This window comes from Chelonia mydas, chromosome 3 (assembly GCF_015237465.2).
Source record: "Chelonia mydas isolate rCheMyd1 chromosome 3, rCheMyd1.pri.v2, whole genome shotgun sequence".
In the NCBI taxonomy this organism is placed as follows: domain Eukaryota; kingdom Metazoa; phylum Chordata; order Testudines; family Cheloniidae; genus Chelonia; species Chelonia mydas.
The window spans coordinates 176,411,217-176,417,176 of NC_057851.1; the positions used below are offsets into that span (position 1 = coordinate 176,411,217).

Consider the following 5,960-nt stretch of genomic DNA (forward strand, 5'->3'; position numbering starts at 1 on the left):
TGATAGGTTACAAACCAGAGTTAGTATTTCTGCAATTTCACATTTGAGTTCCTTCAGAACTCTTGGGTGAATACCATCTGGTCCTGATGACTTATTACTGTTTAATTTATCAGTTTGTTCCAAAACCTCCTCTAATGACACCTCAATCTGGGTCAGTCCCACAGATTTGTCAGCTAAAAAGAATGGCTTAGGTTTGGGAATTTCCCTCACATCCTCAGCCATGAAGATGGATGCAAAGAATTCATTTAGTTTCTCCGCAATGGCCTTATCGTCCTTGAGTGCTCCTTTAGCATCTCAATCGTCCAGTGGCCCCACTAGTTGTTTAGCAGGCTTCCTGCTTCTGATGTGTTTGTTTATTTATTTATGCTGTTATTTTTTGAGCAGCTGTTACTACTTTGGCCAGCTGTTCTTCAAAGTCTTTTTTGGCCTACCTAATTATATTTTAACACTTCACTTGCCAGAGTTTATGCTCCTTTCTATTTTCCTCACTAGGATGTAACTTCCACTTTTTAAAGGATGCCTTTTTGCTTCTCACTGCTTCTTTTACTTTGTTTAGCCATGGTGGCACTTTTTTGGTTCTCTTACTATGTTTTTTAATTTGGGTGTACATTTAAGTTGAACCTCTATTATGTTGTCTTTAAAAAGTTTCCGTGCAGTTTGCAGGGATTTCACTTTTGGCACTGTGCCTTTTAATTTCTTTTTAAGTAATTTCCTCATTTGTGTGTAGTTCCCATTTCTGATATTAAATGTTACCATGGTGGGCAGCTTTGGTGTTTTCCCCACCACAGGGATGTTAAATGTAATAATATTATGGTCACTATTACCAAGCGGTCCAGCTAGGAGCAGATTACTTCCCCAGGAGCAAAGGGGAAAGAGGACAAATTGTAACTCTGGAATTCTAGTCCTGGGGAAGCATAGCTACACATGCTGCCCCTGCCACAGAGCAGATAGTCATATCCTAATGTAGCTCACAGAGGTTGATGATGTTCCTGCCCAGAAGAGCATTAAACTAGTCAGTCTCAACTGCTTCCCTCCCCAGCCTTGAGTTGTTGCATTTGGACAGATTGTGAGGATCAGTACCTCCCTCTCTGCCCAGTCTTTTGCTGGTGTGTCAGGTTTAATTCGGATTACTCATGTTTGACCCAGCCATTCATGCTTCCCCAGCACTGCAGGTAGGAGGCAGTGACTGGCCAGGGTGCAAGAGGTAATTGCCTCCTGTTGCTGCTACAACAGGCACGTTTCCTTCCCCTGAGGGGCGAGAATAGCAAGATTCTGTATTTAAACAACGTATCATTTGTTTTTTTTTTTAAATTCCTTTGGAATTTAGGGAAAAACACGGTGACATCTGATTAACACAATACATTTCGAAGCTGAATGGCACAAATACTGTTAAATAAAACAGGAGCACCTCTATCTAAAACACTTAGCACTAGTATTTAAAAAGAATGTAGCCCTTAGGCAACTCATCTCATATACACGTTTCTGAAGCATGAGAGAAGAAAAGTAATTCCCATCTCTCCTGTCAGGCTGGTGCAAGTGAGCTGAAGGTCCAAACAAAAGTCTGATGTTAGACTCTGGAGAGTTCATATATTTAGGTTCATTGCATTAGAGAACCTTGAGAGCAGGAAATAGCATCCAGGAATGTGGACCTCTCCAAAAGATAGACTTTCCCATTAATGTCAACCAAATGATTTCTGGCTTTATAATAAAACCCTCTGCATAACTCTTCCAGTCTTTAATCACCCCATAAAGATTCCACCTGCACAGGAGGAAAGGGAAAAGGAAAAAGAAAAGAAAAGAGGGAGGAAATGAATCAGATGGCTTTGTAGGTTAGGGGATTGACAATGAGTGCACCCTGTCCTAGAAAAAAATGGTTGAAGCCACATCATATTTATTTTAGCGGTGAGGATAAGAGATGGTATGTTGTATTACACTTCTAAACTTCATATTGCATTTTCTCCCTCTGCTGGCAGCTAGATACATCAAAGTCTTAAGTAATAGAAAACAACAAAACTGTTGGAAGACTTTAAAGCATTTAGGACGCTGGGACCTAGATGGTGTGTGCTGAAAACTTAGGTCATGCCACATTTTAGCCCAGTTAGCCCTGCAGACAGATACCAGGCATCACGTGTTCAGATTAGGCTGATGTACTATACAGTAAGGGAGGATTTTAAACAAGATTAAAAGCAGCCCTATCTCTTTCATGGGGGATGCCAGGGATTCTAAATTATTAATGTCATGGTAAATATAGTCCACAAATTCAAAGTTGTTAGTTATTTTTAATTTTTTTTTTGAAAGAACAACTTCAGATCTGTATTTCTGGAAGTTCTTGGCTTCACATTCTGATGATGTTCTACAATTGTACCCATTACTGGTTTCTGTTTTCCTGCCTGTGATGTTTTTTGTTTGTTTTTTATTTTTGTTCTCTTTTTAAAATATCTACAAAATACAGAATTTTGGGGAGGGAGTCTCTAAAGCTGCTAATAAATGAGAAATATTCTGCACCAAGGGAAGGGGAGGATGAGTTTGTACCTAGGGTAAACTGCAAAATAATAACTTTTTTTGATGTACTATATTTATGCTTCTTCGCAAAAACTAAAGTGATGATACATCTATTACTAATGACACTACCATAGACTAGTAAAAAAATATTTACAATAAAAAAATGTGAAATAAAATTTCATTAAAGCACAGTTCCTGCTCTGAGCTCCACAGGATTGAGGCCTTAATCTCACTAAGAGTATTCATTCCAATGATTGCTGTCCTAAAATTCAATTTTTTAAAAATATATTCAGTATTTTTACTAATGCCAGAAGATAAAATTAGTTCCTTAAGGGGTAGTTTGTTTTTAGAAGAGGAAATCTGCCTGTCTACCTATCCCCTTTATTTTTTTTTTGGAGACTGCATGTGGAGCAAGCAGCATATAAAATTTCACATGTTGATGTTGGGCTTAATTTTTTCTGTGGTTGGTAGATATGAGGCAGGGGGTAAGTGTGTGTGAGAAAGAATCAGGAATGTAGTTTAACATTAAATTTCCTATAATTATCCTATGAGATACTGTAGGATAGTTGACGTTATACCCATTTCATCGATGAGTAAACTGAGTCACAGACCTGTTATGTGAAGAATATCCAGGAGTCCTGAGTAACAGACCTTTGATATAATCTCCATACAGTTTCTACTCCCCTTGTTGTGAGCTCCTAGTTGTAAAAACAGCTGGAGAGAACATTTTATTTATCACTTTATTTTCTTTAAGAGGTGAGTTTAGAGCAACAATAATAAAGAGTTAGAGAAATAAATGAGTTTAATAAGAGCCTAACTGGGCGAAAGCCGACAGGTGCTGAGGAGCACTCAGGTCAGCCAAAGACATCTGCAAGGACTATCAGTACTACAAAAGTAACTCTATAGTCAGCAATAAAGCAAAGGCAGAAATTACAGCTGTAGAAGTGAGATAGGTTGAGATCACAGAGGTACATTTCAGCAGAGTGACAGGGTGGCAGATAAAGGAGATAACTAAAAATAGGCAAAGTCAAAAATAAAAAATATACCAATGCAAGAGGCTTAAAAGCAAAAACAAAAACAAAACAAAAAAGTGAGCTAGAATACCTGGAGGTGGAAGTCGATTCTGACATCAAGTGAAACATGGTAGAATGATGCCTTCATTGGGATCCTGTAATGGGATATTGTAATATCAGAGTGTGACAGGTTTCAATCGGTCCACCGAGCCTCTAGGGGGCGATGGAGAGCTACTGTCCCACTGGCAGGCCTTTGTCACACCTTTCGGTCACTGGGGAATTAGCAGAGGGAAGTGTGCCAGCCAGAGTCTGCGGCGCGCCCCTCAGGCAGGGGAGCGCCGGCCAGAGTCTGCGGCGCGGGAGCGTCAGCTAGAGTCTGCGGCGCGCCCCTCAGGCAGGGGAGCGCCGGCCAGAGTCTGCGGCGCGGGAGCGTCAGCTAGAGTCTGTGGCGCGCCCCTCAGGCAGGGGAGCGCCGGCCAGAGTCTGCGGCGCGCCCCTCAGGCAGGGGAGTACCGGCCAGAGTCTGCGGCGCGCCCCTCAGGCAGGGGAGCACCGGCCAGAGTCTGCGGCGCGGGAGCGTCAGCTAGAGTCTGCGGCGCGCCCCTCAGGCAGCGGAGCGCCGGCCAGAGTCTGCGGCGCGGGAGCGTCGGCTAGAGTCTGCGGCGCGCCCCTCAGGCAGGGGAGCGCCGGCCAGAGTCTGCGGCGCAGGAGAGTCGGCCAGAGTCTGCGGCGCGCCCCTCAGGCAGGGGAGCACCGGCCAGAGTCTGCGGCGCGGGAGCGTCGGCGAGAGTCTGCAGCGCGCCCCTCAGGCAGGGGAGCACCGGCCAGAGTCTGCGGTGCGGGAGCGTCGGCCAGAGTCTGCGGCGCGCCCCTCAGGCAGGGGAGCGCCGGCATGAGTCAGTGGTGCGGGAGTGTCGGCCAAAGTCTGTGGTGCGCCCCTCAGGCAGGGGAGCATCGGCCAGAGTCTGCGGCGCGGGAGCGTCGGCCAGAGTCTGCAGCGCGCCCCTCAGGCAGGGGAGCGCCGGCATGAGTCAGTGGCGTTCTGGATTCTGCTAACCAATGCGGGTTGGCCGGGGTAGGGGAACGCAGGCCCACCCAACTCCACTGCGTTCCAGCCCAGGGCCCTGACAGTGGCAGGAGGACAGCAATCCGCATCACGCTGACCAAATACACCCACCACACTGTGCAGTTCTGCCCCTGGGCTACTTCCTACCCGGTCTCTCAAGCGGGCCTCTCCAGTCCCTCCAGCTCATCCGGGTATTCAGCTGCTGGCAGCTCCAGCTCCCCCTTTGTGTCAGGCTCACGCTGGCCCGGGTTACAGCCTGGCCCCTCCAGGTACTCGGCAGCTGGCAGTCCTGGTTGCCTCAGTCCTTCCTCCAGGTCAGGTTTCTCCTGGCCCAGGGCCTCCCCTGGGTCAGCAGCAGGGTCCGGAGGGAACAGCCAGCAGCCTGTGTCTGTCTCCCTCTCTGGTGCTGCTCTCACTGGGCAAAGGGCCCCACCCCTTGTACTTCCTGTTCCACCCCTCCCCTTCCGGGAGTTGGAGTAAGCTTGGTCTGACCCTGCCCACTCAGGCTGAGAGGGTGGCTCTTTACCCTCTGGTTCGGAGGGAAGCCACCCTGGCTCCCTACACAGCGTATAAAGTAAATAAGAAGGACAATGGGATGCTGTAATGCCTGTGTATTTAAACTGCTTATAATGGGCAGATTAGATCTTGAAAACTGGGGAATAGCATTATGCCTAAATTCCCTAAAACAAAGGAGAGGCCCATTCAGTAGATCTGTATGGATACTAATCTTAAGTTATAAGAATAGAAATATACTAGTAGAGTTATACTACAGGAAAATGATATTTAATGTGCATTAGTGAGAGAGATCAAATAGGCAACTAAATCTAATAAAGCAGTAATCATGGATAACTTGGACTACCTGCATAATGTTACACATCAGGACAAGGTTTAGAGCAATTTCTATATACCTTCAGTGCTTTCTTCTCCGAAAAGCTGGTTTCCAAGCATACAAAGGAGAGACACAGGAGTTGGTCCAAGAAGTACCTGTACTGAGTCACTAAGCAATGTGACCACAATATATTAAGTTCAATATTTTGGTGGGAGAGATTGGACCAAAAACCAGCCCTGTGATGTTAAACTTTAGAAAGGGGAATTTTGGTAAAAAAAAAAATGGAGGAATACAATCAAAAAGACTAACATCAAAGTGAGACCATTAGAATCCTTCAGCTCAGCATGGAGGCTACTTGAGGATAATGTATTAGAGTGTCAGAAGACAGACATCCCCCTAAACATAAAAAGGAGGAGGAAGGTAAGAAGCAACCCCATGGGACAGGGACGTTTTTGTTCTGTGTTTGTACAATACCCACCACAGTGGGTTCCTGATCCATGATGAGGGCTCCTAGATACTACAGTAATAATAATATGGAGAACTTTGGGAA

At 45.6% G+C, this 5,960-nt stretch overlaps 1 long non-coding RNA gene across 1 annotated transcript; it reads right to left on the minus strand.

Annotated features, from left to right (window-relative positions):
* Positions 1–1,179: 1,179 nt before the first annotated feature.
* Positions 1,180–5,138, minus strand: LOC122465222. The gene is made up of 3 exons (XR_006289899.1): positions 4,729–5,138; positions 3,607–3,670; positions 1,180–1,759 (listed from the first exon to the last, which is right to left on the minus strand). It is a non-coding gene; the product is annotated as an uncharacterized LOC122465222 (long non-coding RNA).
* Between the last annotated feature and the right edge of the window lie 822 nt (positions 5,139–5,960).